Genomic DNA, 14954 nt, shown 5'->3' on the forward strand with positions numbered 1-14954 from the left:
ATAATAAAGAGAGTGATTATACAAGGAGTGCATGGCAAAACCCTGAAAAATGTTCTTTTTACAGGTTAGAAATGGCTTCAGTACTTGCTTATAATGTCTAGGACAGACAAGCTGTAAAAAATCAAAATATAATTTGCAAAAAATTAAATTCAATTAAAAAATAACATTTCCAATTGCAATTATGTATACACATACACATGCTAACAATATAATAGAACAAGAAGCATTATGTAGCTCTTTTATACTTTTGATGATTTTTTAGGCTAAACCAAGCCACCAAGGCGTTCAGTGACATCTTACACTAGGATGCGGTCAAGGCAGCGGACAGACAGACAGAGAACATCATTCCCTATTTGTATGAATGTGCTTTTCGGTAAAAGAACACACAATAACCCAACACCCCCAAAAGGCAAGGCAAGACTCAGCACTTCCTCAAAGCGGGGTAAGAAAACATACCCAAATGTAGGTAAAATAACACATACACGTTTATTAATACAATATTTTGGAAAGGCAGGCCGAATATATCAGTCAAGGCAGACTCCCATATATCAAGTAAGTAATTAAAATAAATGAATGAAATAGAATGCAATATGTACACAGGTAGCAAAGAATAGACATTATATATATATATATACAGGAGAGAGAGAAAGAGAGTGTGGTTAGGAACACCTTAGCGATTGAATTTGCATCATTCTTGCAAGCTCAAGCTGTAGGAAGTCCGTCAACAGCCCAGTAAGGAGTTTCAATCAGGACTCAAGTTCCATCACCAAGCCACAGCAATACGTCTATTCTGTGGTGAACTTCCACCTGGCCCCCGAAAGCTCCCAGCTTTAATACTATTATTCCAAGTAGGACGAAGCTTCAGTAAAACCCTGCCCCTTTCTCATTGGTACCAGTCAGTGTCAAGGCCAAGACAGTGGCTGGCACAGCCTCTGTATTTTAACTTTGGGGCAGAGTTGCACATTTCACAGATAATATCCAGTTCACTGTGGTCAGTGAGGAGCGAAAAACGAGTGAGAGCAGAAAAACATGCCCTCCCCACTTTACAGCTACGTGCGAGCACAGAGCATGGCGTCAGTTATGAAAATGGAGTCAGTTATGCAAACGCTGCCATGCAAACAGAGAAGCTTAGAGCAAGGTAGAGTTAGGAAGCAAGATGACATGAGGCCATGTCAAAGCCAATAGTAAGCACTGCCGTGAAGCAAAGTAAAGTCAAAGAGTAAGTTGACATGAGGCCATGTCAAAGCCAATAGTAAGAACTCATAATATAATGTACTGTTCTACTCCATGATGGCTAACACTGATACAAGGACGTCCTACATTAAGGCTAGGATAAAAAAACACACTAAAGTCAGTCTAAGATGGTGGTAGTCGACGGTCATCACGGGGTGCTCAACCACAAGAGTGGCTCTTTTACTACACCATTTTGGTGTAAAAACACATAATGGCCGGACTTTGCAATGGAGATACAGGCAGGTAAATTTCATTTTGACCCTCCGGTATCTCCACTGCAAAGTCCAGCCAACTCGTAAAGAGGTGGACAGGGACATTTTAAGGATTTTGGGGGTCCTGGGCCAAGCATAATTAGGGGGCGCCTATTCGGAAGAGCTTTGAATTTAGAATCGAATTTCAGCTTTCCTACCCTCTTTAGCCCAGGTCAATTCTAAATGTGTTTACATCTAATATTCAGAGAGAGAGTGATGTGTGTTTTCAATATTTTAACCCAGTAGCAGCTCACTAATATTACTGCAAGTAATCTCTGTGACATCCCATTTCTCATATCTGAGGTTCTGCTTTGATCTAAAATAAACTCTTTATGGAGTTGCATGAAACACAAACACACTTTCTCTGCAAAATGTCTGTAATAGACTCTCACACATCACTGACATAAAAGATAAATTACAATATTTAAAACAATCTAATGAATAATTATTAAAGTTCATCAGGGCAAGACTCAATCAGTCAATCAATCAGGAGTTTATAAAGTGCGCTACTCACCCATGAGGGCCTCAAGGCACGGGGGGGGGGGGGCTGTAGCTCCGGATCAGTCGACGAGCCAGGTCTTGAGACACTTCCTGAATATGTGCGGGGGAGCGTCTGATGTTGACTGGTAGCTTGTTAGAGGTCTTTGCTATGACGTAGGAGAAGGCTCTTCCGCCTGCTCTGGTTCTACAGATGCATGGGGTCTCTGCCAGGGCGAGGTTGGCGGAGTGGAGGTTCCATTTGGGTACGTGGAAGGAGACTCTTTCGTTGAGGTATTTTATTCTGATGTTGTGGAGGGATGGGAGAGCAGCTTTAAGGTCACTCTCTTCTCACTGGGGAGCCAGTGGAGGTCTCGTAGGTGCTGGGTCATGTGCTTGTGTCTTGTGGCTCTGAGGACGAGTCTGGCTGTGGTGGTCTGTATGATTTTGAGCTTATGTAGTAGGGTTTTGTTGGTTCCAGCGTAGAGGGTGTAGCTGTAGTCCAATCTGCTGGTTATGAGTGCATGGGTGACGGTCTTTCTGCATTCGGGGGGATCCACTTGAAAGTCTTGCAGAGGATGCGGAGAAAGTTGAAACAGGTGGAGGCGACGGCGTTGATCTGGTGGGTCAAGGAGAGGGAGGAGTCTAGAATGATGCTGAGGTTCCGGGCGTGGTCCATCGGGGTGGGAGGGTTTCGAGGGCAGCGGGCCACCAGGATCTGTCCCATGCAGTGGGGGAGGGCCTGAGGACAAAGACCTCTGTCTTCTCTGAGTTCAGTTTTAGGCAGCTGTTGCTCATCCAGGCTGCAACATCTTTCCTTCCTTATTGGAAGCTGAGTCTGGTGTCTTCAGGGTTCTTCGTGAGAGTGAGGATGAGCTGGGTGTCGTCGGCGTAGGATACTATGCTGAGCCCATGCTGTCTGACGATGGCGGTGAGGGGGGCCATGTAGATGTTGACGAGTGTGGGGCTGAGCGAGGATCCTTGGGGTGCTCCGCAGTTGATCGCAGTAGGTTCAGAGAGGAAGGGAGTAACTCTCTGCAGAACAGATCTGGCTCTATCAAGGGGCCCCCTAAAAGGCTGGGCCACTGTGCCCATGCTTTAAAACGAATCTTGAGGTGGAAATACACTGTGACTTGTTTGCCCAGCCCACCAGCTCAGACGACGGGTAAGGACAGTCATCTAATCATCTAAATACAAAGAGTATCGTGAGGCCTATAGGTTATGTAACAAAAAGAGCATTGTGATGTTACAACCAAATATATCACTCTCCCACTGATGTCATTACAGTAGTGATAACAGAGTTTATTACCTTCAAAATCAATATAGTCAGGTACACTTTTACAAGCAACTTTTGGCATGACAATACTTGCTCCCAGCAGAGAGGTGTCTGTCTTCTCTTAGTACTTGATTAATGGAAGTCCAGGAATCTGAGCTCTCTGTCTGCAAAGGAGGACCATTCCTTGTCTTAGTGATTAGAAGAAAGGAAAAAAAACTGTCAAAGAATAGGGACACTGCGAGGTTAAAAGGTAAATTAAGATAGGCAGAACGGGAAGAAAGACCACACGGACAAAGATGAAAAAACTGCAGAAAAAATAAGATGAGACATTGGTGCTGGGGGTTGGATCCCTCCCACTTTTATAACCCTTTCATTGTCCTCGGATATATAACCAGCAGTCCCTGTATAAAAGGTCGCTTGTTATTAAAGGTGACTTGTGACGCCCCTAGTCATGTTTAAAAAAGAAATGACATAGCCACACAATTGTAATAAATTATTACAATTGGGTTCTGATGACACAATGCCTGCTGCCAGAGCCGTACAAAAGGGGGTGGTGATGGACGGAGCATCTGAACCAATCAAACACTCACACCCAGTCAACAGATCTGGGTTTAATCCATCACCGTTCTTTAGCCCACTCTGCCACCCCAGTTCAGACATGGCCATATACAAATCAGTCTGACCTTGTGCCTCATGGGAACAGTCCAGCTCGAACTGCCAAGCTGTCAGGATTCAAGCCAATTTCCACGGGAACGAAGAGGAATCCCCAACACCTCCAGAAAACAGAAACAAGAATGTGACAGTAAACACACTCCTGACTACTGTTCCCTAAAAGTATGGGGGAAAACCCAAGGAGTGTCCACCACTCTCCCCATACGAGGGGTTGGGTAACAGGGCAGGTGCAGTTCTGGTTGGTGTAGTCCAGGCTGTAAGGAAACAGGACATGTACTAATACACTAGACAATTATTCTAGAGAGCGACTATATTACATTGACATGCGTTATTATACCACAAGGTCACTTACCCCAGTGAAGTCCACGGGTTGTCTTAACGCAAGTTCTTGCTGAGGAAATATGGCTTGAGGAATGTGATACCAAGCCTAAAGGAGCAGAACTCGAGAAAGGACACACACACACCAAACACACAGGAAATATATATAAACAAAAAGGGTAAGGACTTGAGGTGCACTGGCCGGCTCTCTCGGGGAGAAAGAGCGGAGCAGCTACACTCTCAAGAGGAGAGACACCCGGCCCGGTTAACTATGCCGAGCGGAGTGCTCTCTCTCAGCTGGGAAAAATGAAACAACGAGGCCAGACTGTGGTTTGTGAGCAGGGGCTCCGAACGAAGAAAAAGGACATTCAGGAATCACTGCCTGGAAGAGCTTCCTCCAAGCACAGGGAGTGGAGAGAATGGGCTTAAATCCCCGACAAGGGAAAAAAACACCCTCCGTATGCATGAGAAATCACAGGGCGGGAAAGGGAATCCGGCCGGCCCAGAGAGAAGCTCTCCGGAATGGAGGACCTCGGCAAAGACGGGGAATTACCCATTCTCAGGAAGGATGGCAGAGCAGTACCGGAAAGTTAGACCTTGCAGACACAGCGAGGAGTCAGGAACAAAACAGCGCCAGCTGAGGGAAGGAGCTGCTCGGAACCAGGAAGTAGGAAGGGGGCGTGGATACCGGAACAGTAAGCCAAGCAATGGCTACGTTCCGACGTGCCTCTTTACTTGCGCAAGGGAGCGTCTGAAATTCTCTGTTCTGGAATGGTAGTCTCGCCGTAGGGAGCGTGCAAAAAGGACATACGGGAAACCTGAGGCTAAGAACACATGTCAAGGTCTTCTAGTGTGCCCAAGCCTCAGTTCGATTCCTAACACAAGCCATGCCTTCCCTGGACCAGAAACAAGCTTCCTAGGACCGGTTTCTGGCAATACAATCATCTTCAGCCAGGCTTGCTTTAATCCAGTGGCAAAGTGAGCAAGGGACTCACATCTGAGCATACCCTGTCAACTTATGACGAACAAAGCGGTACAAAAGGGGGTGGTGATGGATGGAGCATCTGAACCAATCAAACACTCACACCCAGTCAACAGATCTGGGTTTAATCCATTACCGTTCTTTAGCCCACTCTGCCACCCCAGTTCAGACATGGCCATATGCAAATCAGTCTGACCCTGTGCCACATGGGAACAGTCCAGCCCGAACTGCCAAGCCCTGGACCGGAAACAAGCTTCCTAGGACCGGTTTATGGCATTACTGCCGTCTTCAGCCAGGCTTGCTTGAATCCAGTGGCAAAGTGAGCAAGGGACTCACGTCTGAGCATACCATGGCAACTTATGGCGAACAAAGCGGTACAAAAGGGGGTAATCTTGTACAATTGCTGCTGTGCTCTGTAAAGCACCATGTATTTATGTGTACTGTAACTACCTCAAAATTGTACTGCCAACTTTTCTTAATGTCCTAGTACACCATGTATCTATATTTACTCCAAATGCCTCTTACATAGTTGCTGCTTGTGCTATTTCTCATACACCTCGTCACTTTCTGGAACTCTGTATCTGCTTTTACTCCAAATTTATCTCAAGTATTTGCTGCTTGTGCAAACTCTGTGAACTGCTCTGATGCCCTCGGATCAAGTTTGCTCCATATAAAACTCAATAAACAAGCAAAATAAATAAATAAACTTTCACATATCCATGCAAGGAGTGGGCTCCCACCATTTACTGATTTCACTTTGGTAAAGTCGTTCCAAATTATGTAATTTCTTATTTGCATTCACATTAAAGCTTACATTCACTCCTGATTCATCTCTGAGTAATAATGGTTTCTGTTTCATTAAACAGCTAACTAGTTTCTTATAGGTGTCATGTACGACATAGATCCTTTGCCAAATTATTCTAAAAAAACCTTTACACTGGCAAACTCACTCAGACACCTGGAGAAGACTCAGCTCAAATTCTGCACTATATAAAAGTTACATATTGATTAAAAAATAAACTAAAGAAACACAAGAGCTTGGAAATGCCTATGCTCTCATGTAATACAAGATCAAGTAATACACGTAAACAGGGACAGAATCGCCGACACAGAATATCTTAAGGGTTTTTAGGGTAATTGTTGAGAAACCAGTTCGTGCTTTTGACAGTACAGTTAAAAAGATGAATATGGAGCTTGATAGGGATCTGCTTCAAAGTGTTTTTTAATTACTGTTGGACCGGCAGGACCCGCCCCATTTAAAGACCTGGTCATAGGTCACAGAAAGGTTGGAAGACAGTGCTTCATTATATTGTATTCATGACAGAGTCGCAGTAGAACAAATTGTCAGATCCTGCCAAGCTTTCCACTTTGTGGTTTCTGCACCCTCTAGGGATGACCAATCAAGAGATAAATTACTCAGGTAAGAGTGCTTATGCACTTTATTGATTAGAGGGCGTTCAAACTTTTGCTTCGCTGGACAAGGCTGAAGCTAACTAATGATGCATAGAGGAGTGTTTAGCTATACTGAGAATTTACTGTTTCTATGAAAGAAGACAAAAAAATGAAATTATAATTGGATAACTGTAGGCTCATTCTTGACAGAGGGTTTCCCATTCTCATCAAATAGACCCTGAGAGTGATGCTTGAGATATCTGTGATGCCACTCTACACTTTCATGGTTTATCTGATGTCATTCAAAACCCGTTGGTGAAATACACCTCTGTGATTCACGGTTACCAAATAACTATGTAATGTCATGTGTACCCTCCCCCAAATCCTCATTGTCTGCTCAGACCAGCACTGCAGGGATTGAGGATCCCTCACCTCCCCTGCCTTAGACCCACATCATATGATCAAGGGTATATAAAACATACTGATTCTTCATATATCCTGTCACACACCATGTCCCCTTCTGGCCATCGTTCCCCAACTCCAATTGAAAACAAAATACCCTCCATCATTCCACCCTCCACACCTACCCAGTATTATCCTCCCCTCCCAGATATTCCAAAACAAAATTCCTGGTTTGCTGTCAACCGCTTTGCCCTCCCCTAAACAAATTTCAAAGTATCGGGTGTCTAGCCAATCACCCTCTCTTCCCTACCCCTACCCCCACACAAACATAAAAACATGCTGCCTGCCATCCTGCCACTCCCCACCACACAACCATTTGCACATGCTAGAATGGGTGCCATGCTGAAAGTAGCCCTTCCGTTGGTCTGAGTCACTGCAGACCTGAGGGCTTTCAGGGAAGACAACAGCTTCGGGCAGCAAAGTTCCACCAGCCTTCCGCCATCTTTGGACCTGCATAGTCTGGAGAGAAGCAGGAGAAGGAAGATGAGACAGAACACCAATATATGCCATTCTGCCACTTTGCTTGTACCACTGGAGACAAAAGAAGACATGATAAGTGAGTGTGTACCTTGGTGATGTAACGACAGCGGAAAACTGTGAAAAATAACTGGATTTAGAATCCGGTACTCACACTAATGAATCTCAAAGGAATTCATACAAAACAAATTGCTCTTTGGTACAGAACTGAATGTAAATCCTGACATTTGCTTAAGATATTCGTAACTCCCTCTTTGCTAGCTTAGTTTGATAACTGTCTATGGCATAACATTTTAGTCGCACCATAGAGTCTTCCCACCCACTGGCTGCAGAAATGAGCTATTTGCAGGCAAGGTGATGTTTAACTCAAGATGGCCATGACATCCTGAGAATTGAAAGGGTGGTTGACCAAACGCTATGGGGTGTATGGGTTGGGAATGTCTGGATTTCGTTAAACATGGTGACCCCAACTGGGAAGGAGAAGACATGCATAATGTGACAAGGGACAAAGAAAGTGGTGGGGGTGGTGGACGTGTCGGCGTTAAGAGCACTGATAGGGGAAGGCTGCCTATCAAACTACTTTCACCCGCTACCATATGTGGTCCCTTGTGGCAAGGGCACAAGTCAGGGGAACAAGCAGGTACACGGCGTCCACCCCTCTTTTCACTTTTCTTTTCTATGCTGAACTTGTCCCAGTGTAATTTTCAGACACCAGGACACGCTCAGCAGTGCTTGTACATTGTCTACTTTCCATTCCCAGCAGCAACGTGCAGGCATGGAGGGGGCTTTTTTCACCTCCAGTTGGGCCGAAGTTAAAGGGCCCTCAGGCATCCTTTTGTTTGAATATCCTTAATGGAGTGGCCTAGAACCTCACATGTTGATGCCACAGAGGGAAACAAAGGCACACAGCTTGCCTTCTCTTCACAGGTACTCAAGAGAGGCATGATTTTGCCTTTCTTCAGTCCCTGTATATAAGCAATACAAGAGTGTCACATGTGTTGGTCTGTTCCAACGTTTACACAAATAGCAATTTCAATAGGACTATTTTATTTCTTTTATAGCGCTACACAATCCAATGCAGGATGTCAGAGCTCTTTACGTATCATACACATTATACATTGACAATAAATCATGTACAAATCAATATACAAGATGGGTTACATGAGACAGGCTTACAAGGTGTAGGAGTCACATGTCCTTCATAACTCACTGTGCTATATGATAAGGATTCACTGTATGAACTGCAGGTAACAAAGCATCTCTGTGTTCAAAGCAGTAGTGCCACTTACCTATCTACATAAAATAAGAATTTGTCATCTGCATGTTACATGAAGTGCTTTGCAGGAGACACATTAACCTTCTATACTACTTTGATTAAACTCTGAGACTACACAAAACACAGATCTCTCCAACAACTGTGTTAACCTCCAGTGTTATCTCAGCATTATTATTGTTCCCTGCAATTTCCTGGGCACCTCTGCAGCAGGTGCCTTAACCCCATAAAATATTTCAAGATGCAGACTTTTCAGGCAATTAGGCATAACAGATCTACTGACATGCTTCTCTTTGTTGGCAATTTCTTTGTGGCAGGGTTAAAAAAAATAATGTATTAGTTGAGGTCCAGATTTTGTGTCGGGATTGCGCCACCTTTTTTGGTACAATCCGGACACCAAATCTCATTTGTTAAATCTCATAATGCACCTAAATGTATTCATGATATACCTGATAAATATATGTGTGAGGTCTTAATATCTGATGCCACTTCTTGTGATGTCACTTCCTGTGATGTCACGTGCAATGTTGCACGTCGTGACATCATGCACTGTGATGGCACGCGTCATGATTTCACTTGCATACTGCCTAATCTGGTTAGACCCCTACTTTTTTTTTAGGACTTTTAGGGCACTTGTGGCAGTGGAAATAGTCACGGAATTTCTCTCAAGCTACTACTATTTTAAAAAAAAGCATTGACAGCTGTGCACTTTGAGCACCTCTCAAAGTCTTAAAAATCATATGTAATGTTGGGAGTCATCAGACCTTTCATGATCACACATCTCTAATATTTTATGTTCAGCAGTACACAAACAAATGCACCAGAATGTTCTGTTTTTAGCAATGCCGGGAGCAGGCCCCCTGCATGGGACGAAACCTGTTGGATCCTTTTTGTGTCAATAAATGGCTTTCATTGGCTACAGTAAACTGCTTCTTTTTTCCCTCATCAATGGATTGTTGTATGCATTTTAGTGGCATACCGAAACAGAGAAGTGCACACCTGAACCCGATGTACTAATCAAGCAGGACCCCCCCCCCCCTCCCCCAACCAGAGACGTTTTAAGGCATTGGCAAAGTGGGCCCCAGCTATCCAGGGGGCCACCAGATAGAGCCAGCTCTGTTCTGCAGAGAGTCTTGCCCTGATGACCTTGGATAATTCCTAAACAGATTGTTTTAAATGCTGTTTTCTTCTTATTTACTTTTAATGTGGGTGATCTGTGACAGTCTATCATAGACATTTTGCAGAGAAATGTTGCATTTATGTTTCATCCAGCATCCATAAAAAAAGTTTATTGTAGATCAAAACAGCACCTCACATATGAGAAATGGGAGGGGGTCACAGAGGTTGTTTGCAGTAGTATTAGTTAGCTGCTGCTGTGTTACAATATTGAAAATACACATCACATTCCCTGAATATTACATATATTAACACATTTAGAATGTGGTGTCTCTGTGCACTGTGAGTGACCTGGACAAAGAGGGCATGAAAGCAATGAAATTGGATCATGAATTCAAATTTGTCCTGAACAGGCGCCCCCAAAATAGATTGGCCCAGGGCCTCCCAAATCCTTAAGATGTCGCTTCACCCAGCTTGGAACTGGGCAACATGCATTATTCATTGAGGTGTTTGATATATCCCAGACTTTGTTCCAAGGAGCAGCAGACCAAGTACAAAAGGATTAAAATGCTGTGAAGTATCCTAATAGCATAATGAATCATCAATTGTGGTAAGGTTTCCTAGGAAAAAGATAAAACAATGGATAAAAGATATTATGAGATACGATGAGATAAAAGCATTATTTTATAATGTAAGTGAATAAATTACATAAAATGTTCCAGTTACTTTGCAACAGTAGAATTAAACCGTAGTTGTTCATTTTTTTAACACCTCTTAAAAATAAATCCTGAAGGAAGGGGGGGCAATTGATTAATCAATGCCATGTGAGGGGCACTGATTATTAGGTATTGCCTAAGACAGCGTGCATGCGCTGTCCCTTGCAAGATTTTGTCTACTAAAATTTGTTTGGAGCCTGCCCACTGGTTACCAATGATTGGCTTCTTTGTCACTCGTCTTATTTGGCCAATGCATGCCAGTTTCATTTCCTCTTCTTTCATGTGGTAACTGGGCCAAGCATTAATTGCTTCATTTTGATTAGTGTCCTTCCATTGCTTGCACTGTGATTGAGGTATACTGTTTTTCTTTTTACTTCCCCTGTTGTTTAACACTTTCAATACAGCTTCCACCAGGTTGCTTCTTCCTCCCAGCCTCCCATTTACTGTGTTGTTCCTTCCCTCCTAACTGCATTGTCCATGTTGCTTTCTTCCCCCCTATCCCAGTGCTGATTCTTCCCTCCCATCCCCCTTTGTCCGTGTTGCATATTCCCTCCCACTCTCTTGTTGTCTATGTTGATTCTTCCCTCCGACCCTCCCATTAGCTGTGTTGCTTCTTCCCTCCAACCTCTCTCCCTTCTGTTAGTCTGTGTTGCCATAGGAATAAAAAGTGATATGATGCAGCCAGCGCTGACCGCGCCATTGGGCACGTTGTCTGTGTTGCTTCTTTATTCCCACCCACCTTGTTTTCTGTGCTGCTTTATTATCCTTCCATTGTCCATGTTGCATTTTCCTTCCTGCCTCCCATTCCCCGGTTGTCTTCCCTCCCACCCTCCCATTTTCTGTATATCTTGCCCAACTGGCATTAACCCCTTCGACGCTCATGACGAGTTCAGCTCGTCATGGAGTTTCCATTGATTTCAATGGAAATTAAATGGGAGAATATCAGGTACCTTAGCATCCAAGTGGTTAAAAAAAAGTGATATGAGGAGGTCACCGCTAGCCACGTCATAACACTATTGCTTCTTCCCTCCCACCCTTTGTCTGTGTGGCTTCTTCCCTCCCACCTCCCAACTCCCCCTTGTCCGTGTTGCTTCTTTCCCCCACCTCCCACCCTCCAGTTGTCCTTGTTGCTTCTTCCATCCCATCTCGCACCCTCCCTTAACTGTGCTGCCCGCCCACCTGCCATAAGAAAAAAAAAGCCCTATGACGAGGCCAGCATTAGCCACGTCATAGTGTTTTTTGTACTCTCCCATTGTCTGTGTTGCTTGCTCCCTTCCTCCTGTTGTCCATGTTGCCCGTTAACTCCAATCCTACCTCACGTTGTTCATGTTGCTCACAGGCCATAAGAAAAAATTGTCATGCCCCGGCAAGCACTGGCCGCATCATAGTGATTATTTACTAACGTTCACGCAAGCTGCTACAGCAGCCGCGCAGTTGCACACTATGTCTAAAAGACACTAGCAAAGCAAGCCACACATGCAAGACCTATTGGCATTTTCAAAGTGTTTTTTTGTGCCCTAGTCTGTCAAACGTTGCAAGGCAGACCCAGACTGGGGAATATACTATGGAAGCTTGTCTTTGATAGGGCAGGGCTTCTACCACAGCGACCAAGAGGCTGCACTGTGTATTCGCCATTGGTTCACAGGTTTCTGAGGCTTGATTGTAGTTCCCCCGCTTCCAACTGAGGCTCAAAATTCATTCGTTTGCTGAGGTGGGAGGTATGGGCATCCGCGGGGGGGCAATGTGGAGCGCTTGGTGGGGAAAGAGAGACCGAGAAGTATGGAAGAAGGAAGATGAGAGAGCAAGTGCAGGAGGTGTGGGGGTCTGGGCGAGGGAGAGCAGCTTCAGAAAAGTGAGACCTGTGTCCTAACTCTGCCGGTGAAGACAGCGGGTCCAAAGGAGAAAGAACCAGGTCAGACATAGTAGGACCAGGCAGTGTGCACGGAGGCAGGCTCGGTGGGTCCAAAAGAGGGACAGGGCAGGCAGAACAGCTCCAGAGAAGGGCAACCAGAACCGGACCAGGGCGAGCAGATCCGGACCTGCAGATCCTCCTGAGCAGGGAGACGGCGCAATACACAATCAGAATGTAGTGTTCAGCTTTTGGGGTTGCCAGGGGGTAACTTTAGGGTTCAGAGTGGGTGTGGGTTTTAAGGTACCAGTGAATAATTTTAAGGTTCAGGGTGGGTTAGGGATTGGGGTGCCAGAGGGATATTTTAGGGTTCAGGGTGGGTATGGGTTTTGGGGTGCAAGGGGGAACATTTTAGGGTTCAGGGCGGGGTATGGATTTTGGTGTGCCAGGGGGACAATTCTAGGGGTCAGGGCTGGTATGGGTTATGGGTTCCAGGGGATAAGTTGAGGGTTTATTTATTTATTTGAGTTTTGAGGGGGCAGGGGTAATTTTAGGGTTCAGGGTGGGTATGGGTTTTGGGGTGCTAGGGGGTAATTTTAGGGTTCAGGGTAGGTATAGGTTTTGGGGTGCAAGGGGCGTAATTTTAGGGTTCAGGACGGGTATGAGTTTTGGGGGGCAGGGGTAATTTTAGGGTTCAGTGTGGGTATGGGTTTTGGGGCACTATGAGGCAATTTTAAGGACCAGGGCGGGTGTGGATTTTGGGTGCCACAAAAGAAAGAGGTGGCTATAGCACAACAACCCTATGGTGTATGAGATCATATGCGGCCTGCTTCCTGCCCCACATGGCTCCTCCTGCACCCCAGTGGTTCTTGTGCCCCACCTGGCACACATCATGTCAGAGGATGGTGATGATGTTAACATTTTGCTCCCCCTTGGAAAAATTTCTGCAGACGCCCATGGTGGGAGCACCACCGGTTTATGGATGAACACCCATTCTGCCAAACCTTAAATGACCTCCTTAACCACATCTCCCTTATCCCGACTAAAGCAATCCCTACCATTCCTAAAAAATGATTTTATTAGGCATTTTATGGCCTTAACCCCTTCGCTGCGGGGATTATTCACCTTGTGTGCAGTGGGGGGGGGGCGCGTACAGCGCCCGCCTGCTCTTGACGAGCTCAGCTCGTCACGAGGCACGGCGCTCCTGTGCTCATGACGAGCTCAGCTCGTCACAGGTGCATTGGCTCCCGTGGAACGTTCAGCACAGGAGGGGAATTCTCCCCGCACCTGAGCGTTCCACGGGCCATGACGAGCTCGTCATGAGCACCGGAGCGCCGTGCCTCGTGACGAGCTGAGCTCATCAAGAGCATGGGAGGGGTTAATATGAACTCAGCTTTTAATTGGTCATAGAACTCCCTGTTGTTTTGTTTACAAATCTTCCTCTTGCATGAGCCTAAATAAAGTTATAAGTGAGCTGAAAAAGAGTAAAGAGTTACATTTCCTTGGAAATGCTATATTTTAATGAACACTTAAAACTTAATTTGCGCACTTACAAGATGCTTCCAGACACTAAATAGGTTTGTAAGTATTCTAGCACTTTGTTCAATGTAATGGTCGGTATTCACCTTTGTGAATGGAAGAGACAGGTATTTTTGTCAATGAGATGCTCGTGAAACCGCAGTAACATACCAGCAGGTAGAATGCAGGCAATGCCGTGCAGTAGCCGTCTCAGCACATAGACCATGGGTAGTGCAAAAAATGCCACTCACAAGTGGTAGCACACACCAGGATTCAAGAGGCAATTAATACTTTTCGCACATTCTTGTCTTGGTCTCTCTGCTGAGAATAATGGTTTAATGTAAAGGACACCTTTTAAGACCAGTTAGAGGCTTGACAGTCTGCACTATAACTCTTCCTGAGTGAACAATGTTTATAACATGCCGTTGCTATGGTTCATAATGGCATCTGAGCATATCTGAATTTCCGTCTGATTTATGTCTCAGGTGCCTGACGTTTTGACCCGTCTGTAGCCCCTAAGGCAGTCTACCTGCGAGTTGGGCTTGCAGAAGCATGGTTTTGTAACAACGCTGTACTACAATGGAGAAAATAGTTGTAAAACATTGACGCACTCGTTTTTCCAGAGGCTGACGCCATTCCTGTGTAGCTATCAATTTTGTATATTTGAAAAACGTTTACACTTATTCACCATGGCTAGGTGTCAGCAGTGTTGCATTGTTGCTGCCCATTGATAGTCAAGTTCACTTGCATAATAACTTATAGGCTTAGAATAAGTGTATACGATTGGGAAGGAAAAGGTGCCCTGCATGACTCTTGAAAGTGCGCACCACTGCATCGAGGTCTCCATAGAAAGTTCTGAAGGATTTTAGGTCAAGCCTGGACAGCGCATGCGCTGCTCTATGAGGCATGCTGGATTCAGGCAGGGACTGGAAGCTCCGCCCA

This window comes from Lissotriton helveticus, chromosome 9 (assembly GCF_964261635.1).
Source record: "Lissotriton helveticus chromosome 9, aLisHel1.1, whole genome shotgun sequence".
Lineage (NCBI taxonomy): Eukaryota > Metazoa > Chordata > Amphibia > Caudata > Salamandridae > Lissotriton > Lissotriton helveticus.